Raw genomic sequence first — 12,882 nt, 5'->3', positions numbered from 1 at the left:
CCTCAGGACTTGGTTTTAAGGCCCCATGATATCGGCAGCTTCTAGGAAATCTGAAAAGAAAACATACTGAAAACTTTTCATATTGACAATTTCTACCATTAAATCCCAAATGTTTTTAAACTTTCATGGAGCTTGGCACTGAGTCACTAACCTGCTGAGGCAATTATGCGAGCCAAAGTTGTCTTAATTGAGCTTCCTCAGGCATAATCCCTCAGCTCCAATTAAAAAATAGCAGAAGATGCTGAGAAGCTATGTCCAAAATACTTACATTTGAATAGCCTAAAGCAAACATCTAAATCCAAGTCTAGACAATTAGGGTGGTCTTTTTTTCTTCCAAGGAACTGCTGCTATGAGGCCTGCAATTTTAAGGACCTATATACAATCTCTATATTTGCTTTTCCTGTCTAGGAGAAAAACATTCAAGTTCTTTGGCAGAGCATTTTTCTGTGACAGCTTCAACGTGTCCCACAAGGAATAAACTATAAATAAGAAAAAATACAAAAAAAATCTCAAGTAGGAGAGCTGATGTGCTACTAAAGAAGTGGGAGATCCTAAAGGTTCAGAAGGGGGGGGGGGTATCTGCAAGCAGCCCTTCTGAGAAAGTCAAAGCCAGAGTGTGGAGAGCTTCAAAGCTGGAGACAAATACTGCATCGATCTGCTTTTGACAGTCCAAAAGGGTCTACCTGTCAAGTCCCACAGAAACAGCTTAATCAGGCATAGATTTTTAATAGATGTTCTATTTATGTTCAGGGAGGGCTGTCAGTCCTGTATACCACTGAATGAGACCATTCCCACACATGTTAGTCTTGATGTAGTGAGTTTAAGGTTTTGGGTATTTTCCAGCATTTGGAAGCGATATGGATGGGTTTCTCATACGAACAGAGTTGAGACAAACAGGAAGGTTTGTGTAAGTGCCAAGCTACTTCACCTTGGATCCTGAGAAGCCAGCAGCTGGAGCCTTCCCTTAGGACTCATTTTGCTGTAATCAGTGCCTGACCTGGGAGGGGAAGCTGGGTCTTAAACCCAGGAACTGATTTTGACAAGCTCTACTGGAGTTTTTTGACAAGACCAATGTACTACTCCACTCATAATGCAACCATCTAGGAAGGATCCCAAATGAAACAGTAACGTTGTTTTTCCTCCCTCAGATTTCCACTGGGTGGTTTAGGAAAGGAAGGAAGAGGAAGGGTATGGTCTGATTCTATAGTAGTCATTTTCTGTTGGCAGTAGAGATGGCACACCGAATTATTTTAGATACAAAAACAGCTTCTTGCCTGCTCTTGCATGTACTGCAAATTCCCTTACTTACAATAAGTCACATTTCTGTTATTTTACTGTGAAATTCAGTTGATCAGCAAGCTCCCAGAAGCAAGCTCCCAACTATAATTTAATTAAAAGGGCAGTAGCTAAGTTTCACCATATGCAACTGCCAGATGCAATCACTGCAGTTCAAGTCTAAAGGCAATGTTACTGCATGTACTGGAGCGTGGTTTTATAAGTGATGAAAGCTGTCACTTATGTCACAGACACTGCTGTAATGCATTATGATATTACAGTTTCAGCAGAACCAAAAAATATTAATAATACATTTTGTGAAAGCATCTACAGGCTGCAAGTTTGAAAACACATATGGAGTTGCAAGAAAGTGCATGGCACTTGGAATATTGTATGCAGAATGGGAGTTGAGATACTGCATTAAACTGCACACTGCATCTGGCATTACACAAGCTCTCATAGCCAGTATCAGACCTTCAGGAGTTGGAGGACAGAAGGACACAGCTAATTAGGGATAAACAGAACAAGGGCCCTTCAATATCGATAAAGTCATTGGAACGGTGAGTATCACACCAACAGTACCTTAAAATTGTTTCTCTTTGGAGGAAACTTTCTGAATCCATTTCAGAAGCTCACCAACCGAGGAAAAGTTCATGAAATTCTTAAATGCATTTTAATAAAGAGCTATTGCCTTTAAATCACCTCAAAATAGCTAAATAGACAAGGCATATACTCATTGTGAGACCATTTCAGAAGTTCAATGTATTGAAGCATTAACTTCTGCTTGATTCGGCTTCCTTCAACTGGAATTCAGACAAAAAAGATCAGGTTATGGATACAACTAAATCAAGAAAATGAAGAAAGTTAATTAAAATGTATCAGGATTTCAGAAGGAGTAGTCTATCACTTCATGAACTGAATGCAAGTCAGACACACAAAACAGCTTTCTAATCTACAAAACAATATTGGCTTCAGACTTGCAATCAACATTGAGCTCCATTTACATTTAGGTAATGTCACTATTGCAAAGAGAGTTATTATTCACTTGTTACACCACTTAGATCAGAATTAAATTTCTCATGGCACACAAATAAGACACACAGATTGCTTTAGAAAAATATAACAGCTAACCCTAGCCTTAAAGTAGATGCTAACACCCAATTAATTAAGTGGCAAATCATCTTTGTAACGATAATTTACAGTGCACAGGTATCGCTTCACCTCGTGGTCCATTCCCAGGCACAAGACAACAGCAGCCACAGCCATGGGTGAACTTTCAGCCAGCTGCAATTCCTCCTGGAAGCAGCTGCACACACCAGACAGGCCCTCAGGACAGCCCTGGCCCTGCCAGCCAGCAACACCAGGGCATTAAATGCCAGCCCACAACAGCTCAGGAGCATGCCACCAAGGCCAGGCCAGCAGCAGCCTGCTGGTAGAGGCTGCACAAGACCTCCAAAAGGTTTCCAAGCAAAGGACTGCTTGGAAACCAGCTGAAAGAGCTGTTTTGGCAAGCATGCCAGGCCTGACCACAGAGCCACCATTGATACAAAACCAAAGTGAACACAGTTGTAAAGCTGGTCTCACACCAAAACAGACAAAGACAAGAAAAAAATGTATTAGTGTTTACTTCTGAACCAGCAGAATTGAATCAATGAACAACATTTAACACTAATGCTATTCAAGATTCCCCACTTGGAGTATTTAACATCAGAACATCTGTTACAAAATAAAGACTTCTAAAACCAGAATCATCTCGATGCAAACTTCAGGCAGCAAGATGTTCCACCCCAGACTTTGTACAACAGGGAACTCCAAACTAGGCTTTTTGATGTGAAGGGTGCTGATCACTGAACTTCCCAAAGAAAAGAGAAACATAAAGACCTGCAGAAAAATTAAAAACAAAAACAAGAAACAAACTTTCCTCCTACCCTAAGGCCAATACCATTTTGTATCTCTCAAGCTTCAGCATCATTGCTGTGCTAGTTGTTCCCACATATTTTCAAAAGTTTCACTTTCCTGTTTTATCTCTGTGATTTCTTCAGCGTCAAACCTCCAAGTTTATCCCCTTCTATTTGAGGGATAAATACATCAAGGTATTGATCTGCAAACATGGAAAGAAGGAAAGCATCTGGAGCTTTGAAGCTCTCTGGATCATGGTTATAGAAACCAATACACACAACTGTTCAGCTTCCAGTACCTGGGCAAGAGGAAAGAACTGTCCGCTATTTCATGTAAGCTGAATTATGACTAAAAGTCCTCACATTTTCTTCCACATCATTCAGTTGCTTCCTCCCTCTCACCTCTCTGCATCCACGAGGTTGCCACCTTAGAAAAATGAAACAGTAACCTCATACTATTCAAACTGAGTGAACAGACAAGGTATGAAGTCAAGAAACAAATTCAGCAATGTGTTATTGGAATTGTTCAGAGGGTATTTGGAACAGCAGCACTTCCAAAGGATAAATGGCAAAGTGGAATGAAAGCCATGGAGGAAAAAATCCCTGCTTTCTGTGGAAGATTTCTATAGAGGAAAAATACCTGTGTAGGCATCTTGTCCCCAATAGATGATGTGCACCAAAGAAATACAAATTCTTCAGTTATAGGAAAAAATAAGTCTCATTTTACTTAGAGATACAAAGAAACTACTCACACTTTTGTTCCAACAGTTTTGTTTATCCTGGCCTTGGAGACCTACAGCTGTCAATAAATCCCTTTTGGCTCACCACGGGCAAAACAGCTCAGTTTAGAGTCCAGTATTCAAGCTGTGTCTGGAAGGTGGAATTTGGCCTTGAAGATCACTGTGCAAGCCTCATTGGCTTGTGTTTATGAGAACTGATGCTGCTCCAAGTATCCTCTCCATGATAAGCCACTTAAAGACCACATGCAGGGAGCTGAATTTGTTTTAATCTTGCTTACTCTCCCACACAGAAGCCTGTATCATGTTAGATCTGAAAGTAAATGCTGAAGTAACTCATGACCAAAAGCAAATGTGGAACACTTGTGTTGTTCACTGGCTCACACCTATACAGTCTCCCTGGGGCAATATGAACATACATGGGGCAGGTTTCACCCAGATCTACGTATTTAAGATCGTAAAAGTTTATAACTGAAGAGCTCCAATCCATTACAAGAAGCAACCGACACATTTCCAACACCTACATCCAGTGAAGAGTCAGGGTTGAACCTCAGTCCCCCTCACCAAAAATATGACTACTTGTTTTCCAGTAAGTCGTAGGTGTTTCCTTTAAGCTTTCCTATGGCAAGTTAATATTAATTCTGCCCTTTGATAGAATATAATGCTAGCCCCGTATTTTGTATTAGAGACTATGATTCATGCGCGTCTGGTATTTTACATTGGTGGGTAAGACACACACCCTTCCGAAAAATTAGGTTAATCATCTTAATTAGCTTGGCTTTGAAAAATAAACAGGCTAACCCAAATTCTTGTGACTGTATATACGATTCCAATTTTCAAGCGCACCACAGGTTATTTGGTCAAGTCTAAATGAAGACATTAAATAGGTGAGGTGGACAGCTGTACCTCAGAGCAAGGGATTTTGACCCCACTCTGTGCCACCCAGGTCCATTAGCACACAAGAGATATTTTAATTTTCAAATCAATACATCTCAGCAGCAGACTCATTAGCCAACAATCAGCAAGAACACATTGCCTCATACAGACCTCCTGCAGTTAGTGCAGCTGTTGCAAAGCACTGCCCAGAGCACGCAGACTTTTTAGTTACTCACTGCAGAACAGTTATTCTGGTGGTTCCAAGTATACCCTAAAGTGTAAATGGGCAAAAGCTCACCTCCGATCATACAAAGAAGCTGTTAACCCTTGAAGAAACACATCAACTGCACACCTTGTAGGTTCTACACTCCAGCCATCTCCATCATATGAAGTTCATCACCTTGATGCACTACATGTTTTAAATTATGGCTATTGGAGGGAGAAAATCAGGCATGGTAGTGGAATTAAAAGCAGAAGCATTACTTACAATATGAAGTTATCCACCTGATGTTAATTTCAAGCTTATTTCTCCTTTGTTCAGTAAGGAAACAGGACTATAAAAGCTCCAAATGAAGAACCATGCTCAAAGACTTGCTTTAAGCAGTAAGCTGCCTGCGTACAGGTGGAAGCAATTTATCAGCATCAAGAGTCCAATCCTGTTTGACATTCAACGGCAGGCACTTCTGCATGGCTTAAAAAGCAAATGGTAATCAGCTGAGACATCAGCTTGGTGCTTGTTTCCATAAAAATATAGAGAAGCCAAGTGCAAACATCAAACCTTGAACAGGACACCTTTTCCAGCTCCCAGTCTGCACTGACCTACCATATTAACAATGGAATAAAAACTCACCCCACGTTTTCCTCTAACACTAAATTAAAAAAGCTAGCCTTTAAACAAGCCAATCTTTGTTACACACAGAGTTGTAGTATTTCCATGTTTACTGTAGCTACCAAATACAACGTTAATGATGTCAGGCAAACACGCACTTGGCTAGGTTAAGACTTATGTCTCTATCCAGAAATTAATAGCCTTACATTTGTCTCCCGTGATTCACTGGGTTTCAGGAATTGTTGCCATGTAATAGGAGGGGCAAAGAAAGGCCTAGTAAAATAATGGATTAAGAAAACTAAGTATAGCAAGACTTGAAAACAGGTTTATCAGAGCTCTAATTGCAAGCCTGAATGGTCACAGTTGATCCCTAACCTCAAACACCATCTGAACTCCCACTCTGAGGCTGCATTAGAAAAAAATATCTTTAGTGTGGCCTTATTAAACATCTTTATGGTTCTTTTCATTTAACATGCTTATATAAAGCTTTTACTTGATCTTGTGTCTTTTCCAGCTTAAATGGTTCTATGATTCAGGCCACAACATTACAAAGTTAGACCATTAACTACCTCAAAGTCCTCAGGTTGCACAGTTTTGCTGAAGTCTCATCACTGCCTTTCTGCTGAACTGTTTCAGGAAGGGAACAGGACAGGACCCACATTAACCTGCTATTTGTCAGCTCACCAACCCCTCTAACAATTGCTCTGCACTCCTGGGCGAAGCAAGCTTACTATTAACTTCTTTTAACGCTGTCCTGATCAAACCATGGATGTCTCAGTGTATGCCTTCTGGTGTTGCTAATGAATCAGAGGGCTAGATGGTTACTGTGAAATATTACCTTGTATTCTGAAGTAGTACTTTTCAAAAACCAGGAGAATTTTTTATGCCTAAGTAATTTACTCCTGAGCTTGGCTGTGACTCCAGCCCAGCTATGAATTCTATAAGGCAGGTGCTTATTTCTGTAATTGGACTAACAATGATGCCAGTTGAGGTAGCCAAATATCAAAGTAATGTGGATTTAAAAGCTCAAAGTCTGCCAGTTTAGGGTTGTTTTATTCCACCTTCTTGTTTGATATCAAAAAGGGAAGAAGGTGGAAAAGAGCACTCAAAACACTATTCTGACTCCACGCACACAGTAAATGGGATAAGAACAACCCCAAATTGCAGTAACCAAATGCCAGGTTAGAGTGAATAGTTCACAACAAAGACAATGAAGCTCTGGAACAGACCATCTGGGGGAGGCTCTAGATCTACCCAACATCCCATAGAGTCATTTAAGAAGGTGAGGCAAGCATGTCAGGAGTCAAGGAACGGTTGACTGGAAAGACAGATGAACTGGATGAGTGAGTTTTGAAGTTCTTCATATACAAGCATACATTTCCACCATCCCCATGTTGACATATCTCCTCATATGCATTGACTTCAGGGCCTTTTACAGCCTAAATGATTCCATGGAAAGTGAAAGCCAAGAAGGGTCTATTTCAAACTCTTGGTTCAATGCTTATGCAACTCTTTGGCAAGGCAGGCATGAAAGGTTCCAACCTCAGGTCGGAGTTTCATATGAAAACAGGGACTATGGCCATGTTGCAAGTTATATGGCTGGCTTATAAAACCTATTAGGAACCATGTTTTGTTCACTACGCATCTTCACTGCTATTTAAAAGGCATGAAAAAAATAATTCTTTGAACTATTACAAAATACTGAGCTACTCAATTTATGTGTGTTGGGTTTCTCAATCCATAGGGGAAGAAGTTAATGACAGAGCCCAATTGTGCATTTATTGTCCCAGCACCAAGTCACTCACTGTATGTCCAGAAGAAACATTGACAGAGCTCATCTCGCTTTACAGAAGATGCAGTTACCACTTCTAAATAACTGAGCAATTAACAATATGCTGCTTCACATGTTATGAAATTGAACCAAAGTGGCAAAATGGTTGAATTTAGCTCAAATGCCAGCTTATTGTGAACATGGCCTCTTTTTGCTCCTACATACAATGTCAGCACTCAGGGCTGGAGATCAGAGAGCAGCACACCAGAGTGCAGCTGAACAGGAGCAGCCAAGCACAAGAGAAAGCAAGCCTCTTATTGCCTAAATGAGAGAAATATTCCAGGAAAAAGGACTATTCCTAATCAGCAGATAAGCAATTCTGAGAAAATCAGCCTTTGACACACCTGTTTCCAGTAACATAAAGGACAGACTCCGACCAGCTACCAGAGCTTCACTGAACTTTAAGTGAGCAACAGCAATTAATTTCAGCTAAAAAATCTGGTACATTCTTCAACAGATTTAATAAATATGGACTCAATTCAACTGTCAATATCCAAGAGATGTTATCAGTGATGAACTGAGCCCACAGGCAGAACTGTGCCAACTGAAAGGTAGTTTTGCCCAGACAGAAAAAGTACTTTGCATATTTCAAGATCCTATCAGCTGATCTACGCAGAACTAGTGTCCAGACAAATCTGCCACGCATGAGTGGGAACAGTCTGCAGTTACAGCTGAACTCTGGAATCCCAGAATTAGCTAACAAGATACTTAAATTTTTTATTTATTCTATAAAAATAATATAACATAGTGAACTTATTGGTTAGCTACATTTAGAATACAATTACTAACAATTAACTATTTGCACATAGACAAGCAGCTAAGACAACAATTTTTTCCCCTATAATATCCAGGGAAAGTTTTAGAAGGTCTGAATAGATTGGACTTTATTAGCTGGAGGGTGACTTGAGAAGTATCATAGCAAGAATCTATTTGTAATTCATTAATATAATTACATAATTCAATTCGTATTCAGAGTTCTCCAAAATTTCCTAGTTCAAGTCCTTAGACTATTCATCTGGACCCCAAAACCCACACAGCAAGAATACAAGGATGTATGTGAAAAAATTTCTCTACTTACCATGATTTTTATTTTCAACCATTCCCTTACAACAGGAGTAAGGAAACTGTTCTGAAGGAAATGAAAGCAGAACTACCAGTCACTTAATTACAAGTACTTTTTAATGGAAAGTCAAATTATTGAGAGAACAGTAACAATCTCTCAGAAGGGTGCAGTAAAATTATTTCACCCAAGCCACTCCCACACACCAGGTCCTTTTCTCCCCCTCCTACTTCCCCATCCACCCTTTATATTTTGAGTAGCTAACTGAAGAACAACCAGAATTGTACTGTTCAGACTTGCATAATTGAGCTTAGAAAAAGATTCAACATGGAATTTTCTAGCATGCCTATGAACCACTAAAAAGCAGAAGGCTTTAGCTAACAAGTCACTTCTGGATTTTGAAAGTTTCAACCTTAGCAGACAAGCTACAATAAAAATACAGCATTCTGGAAAACAAGCATTAAGTTAAAAAAAGGCAGTGAAGGGAGAATACATGGTGTTAGAGTTAAAATGTAGGCAGGAGGGAATAAGAAAAGGAATTCTTAAGTTAGAATCTTAAGTAAGTTAGAATCTTAAATAAGTTAGAATCTTAGAATTTGAAGTTAGAATCCTAGAATTAAGATTAAAAGCAAAATAGGTGGAAAAGCCAACAATAGTATGGGTCAGTTATGGTACTGAATTATAGACTATATTCAGACCTAATCTAACATCACATTTAGGGATCAGATAGCTGTTACTAAACAGTACAGAAACAGGCTCTAGAAAAGAAACAAATGTTATTGTGCCCACCTCCCTGAAAAATAAAGGGTCTATTTGGGAAGTATGCATGCATACAAGCCTCCTATGAGTTCACAGCATCCTGTTTATGTAATGAAAAATAGGATTTGCTGATACGGGAGTCACATAGATCTAAAATTGACATTTTATGTAAGAGACCAGCCAATAAAAGAAAAACACTGAAGCCTCCTTGATCAGTAATACAAAAACTTCTACGGCTTGGTGCTTTCACCAAGATAGCCCAATACCTTTGTTATGGGTTATTGATATTGTGCTTCTGAACCATTACTGAAATACCATCAAGCTGCTGGCTCCCACTGTGATACTGACCTAGCCACGTCTTCCTTGTTTTGAAGGCAGAAACTGATCACAAATTGGTACATACAGCTGTAGGCTAGTAAAACCCTTACATTTCCATCAGGGAATGGAAGGGATTCCTTTGAAGCCAACAATTTGTAGCTTTTCTTGACACACAAAAATGGTTATAGCATAATTTAACTTTTATGAGAATTTTGATTTGTGTGCTAATTATCCTCAGGTTCAAGTCTTCCAACCAAATATACATGTCAGCCTTTGACGTGCTTACCTCCACACAGACGCATGTTGTCACCTTATCAGGTAATCACTTCCACCATGCCAGGATATAGGAAGGTCTAAATGCCAGCTAGCACAGTATATGTTAGTTCTTGTAATCCCTGTTCGCATAACCAGATCTAACATGATTTCTGAGAAGTATTCTTATCACATATGGCTACTGCTGCCTGGTATCATCACCATGTCAGGCCCTTTTGTTAGAAACCTCCAAGAACAGTGGTTCATCCAATATTCACACACAAGCTTAGCCCAAGGTTAGATTCTGCTTTAGAGGCTACAGCCCAGTACTACTCAGGCCAGGAAACATTCTAAACCAAATTAAAAAAATATACCAACAAGAAAAATAAGCGATTTCCCTAAGCATTTCCATGGCTTGCATAAAGACGTCAATTACCATAGCTTGTCTTCTAAATTAATGATTCACAGTGATGGATTATTCATGCAAGTCGGCCAGCTGAACATTATACTTTGACTCTGGGGAGAAAGTATAACATGTCTTAATTAACTATGTTTTGTATAAGCTAGAAGACAGTCAGAAACATTTTTCATTAATGTAGTCAACCAGGTAAAATGTAAGGAAATAAAACGAGTGGCAGTTGAACAAAAAGTCTCCAGCAGTCCCCATAATTCACAACTGAAGTGAACTGGATAGAGCACATTGCTTCAACTAAGCTCTGTAAAGTAGTTCCAAAGTGCTGTTTAGTTGAACAAACAGACTTCAGATTTACTCCATTTAAGCATGAAAGATGGGAATTTCATGTTAATGGTGTCTGCTGTACACACAGCCTTGCAGAACTTCAAGGATGGAACAATTTGTTTCAGAAGGGTATCAAGTATTTTCGCACCATTGAACAAGATTCCACTCAACACTGAGTTTTTCTACAAGTGAATGATGCATCATCACCTTTAACATTTTCTAAATGAATGCTGTATTCTAATGACTTCCTTGTACATACATAACATTATCCAGTGTCATGAATAGGCTTATGTAACAGGTCAGGACAGTGCAAAGCACCTGCAATTCAAACAATACCTAGGTCTTACAACTCAGCTTTCAGACAGCATTATTCAACTGCTGTACTGAAAGACTCACAAATTAAAAATGGAAAGTCTAAGAACAAATGGTATCATTTGTCATAAAGTAACATGAATGATCTAGTATCTCAAGATCTATTGCGAGATGATCTAGGAAGGCAAAGACAACCATGCCTGATGAGTCATGGCCACCTAGTTGCTTACCCAGCTTATGTATAACACATTAAGGTTGTTAAGAGTATTAAACCCATCCTAATTGACCTATACCTTTTTAAAGCTAATACCCAGATGCCTGACAATCATTATTGGATTTTACTTTGAGAAAAGCCTGGTTTCATTTTATGCTGGAGAAATACAGGTTAAGTATAGATTAAGTTACTTGTTTTCAGATCTTAGTAGCAGACAAAGGAGTTTCTTCTTCTTTAGAACTAGGCTATCAATTGTAATAAGTAATTAAATAATAACTCATGGGTAGGATAGTTACAAGATTATTTCAATTAATAAGAAACTCATTTAGGAAGGGATGGTAAATATCAATTCAATTCATTTCTACCAACGCTGACATGACATACAGTGGGAACACAAACAACACATACATCTTCCTCTTCAGGGCTTTCACTGCAGGTAAAGATGATACCATCTTAGATAGACCTAGCTCCTTGCAACATTCCTGTGTGCAGATTTGAACTTATATTGATTGCTTTTCCTTTCAAATAGGAAAATATGATAGAGTTCTTGTTGGGAAATGTTCTTATCACATCAAGAATTTTTGTTGTGAGCGAGCTTGCCCTCTCAAAATTAATTGGTATTTTGCTGTCACTTCATATATGAAGATGTGTTATTAGTCCCCATCAAACCTGTAAATGACGTCATGATATTGTATGTACATTTTCCTCCCTTCACACATGAAAAGTTACCAATGGCATTTTGATTCATGCATTTCATCCCCTCAAAATAATCTACTTAGAGTCAATTTGTTTGACTAAATCTCCTGGATAACCTCTGTGTCTGCCCTGCTGCTCTGTATCCTCCATAATACATTTCTGCTTGCTTGTTTCTCTGATACTTGTTTTTCTTCTCAGTATCTCCTCATAAAGCTAGTATTCTGCTTCCTTCAGTATTTCAACACATGTACTACAGGGAGAGCAGATGGAAATTGCCAGCTACGGATGATGCTGAGTAGCTTCTGTGCAAGTGGAGACTCCAAACGTTTCCAAATCCACATGTTATTTGTGCTACCACGACATTTTCTGTGCCTCGGAGACGTTGTGGAGGACTAATCAAAGGCTCTCCTACAGGAGACTGAGCACAAGCACGGTTACAGCATGCAGTGGCCACACTGGTGACAGAAATGAGGAGCTGCATGCAGACATGAATGGCACCTGACTTCAGAGCCTGTCCCCAGGAGGAAGAACAAGCACAGCCACAGCTGCAAAGCACCATGAGTGTTGTTTCGGGCTGCTTATTCCTTCAGACATCATTCTTCTGTTAGGAGTGTTACCTCATGCCTCACTGAATTTCCAATAGGTATTTAGGGATGCTCTTTACACACCTGTCAGTTGAGGGGCAGGGGGAGTATGTAGAGAAGTTGTTCATCAGTCACTCTCCTGTTTCTGACTAAAACACATTTTAAAACGCTTCTTCCAGACAAAGTTCATCGGAGGTTATATTTCAAAGACTATTATTTGCTGTTTGGACTGGTAGCAAACAAATTCCTCCTGTTTACTCTGAAAGAAAACCAGTCAACATTACTGCAGGATGCAAGCAAGATCACAGCAGTGAAAGACCAAAGCAGTGCTGAGCAAAGCTCTGCATCTCCTGTTTATATCGTAAGTGCAAGATGGGTTGGTTGTTCTTTTACAACTGCCTTCACAGATTCTCATGCACAACCATCCTGTTATTCTTAACTCAACTGGGATACCTCCAGTAATAAGTTCTCTGGATAGAGAGAAATGGGGGAACAGAACGAA

The 12,882-nt window shown here is 39.4% G+C and overlaps 1 protein-coding gene across 4 annotated transcripts in view; it reads right to left on the bottom strand.

Moving 5' to 3' along the window:
• SERPINI1 (serpin family I member 1) overlaps window positions 1–12,882 on the bottom strand; it is a 46,824-nt gene that overhangs the window by 28,987 nt on the left and 4,955 nt on the right. The window contains exon 1 of one of the 4 annotated variants that reach the window (XM_068691513.1): window positions 5,274–5,381. The exons of the other annotated variants lie outside the window; for them this stretch is intronic. The gene's annotated coding sequence lies outside the window, so the exon portion shown is untranslated. Of the gene's footprint in view, window positions 1–5,273; window positions 5,382–12,882 lie in introns of those variants that run through there. 4 annotated transcript variants of the gene reach the window in all.

The sequence above is a fragment of the Anas acuta genome, chromosome 9, assembly GCF_963932015.1.
Source record: "Anas acuta chromosome 9, bAnaAcu1.1, whole genome shotgun sequence".
In the NCBI taxonomy this organism is placed as follows: domain Eukaryota; kingdom Metazoa; phylum Chordata; class Aves; order Anseriformes; family Anatidae; genus Anas; species Anas acuta.
The sequence above is the reverse complement of the archived record's forward strand: the minus strand, read 5'-3'. Positions and strand labels throughout refer to the sequence as shown.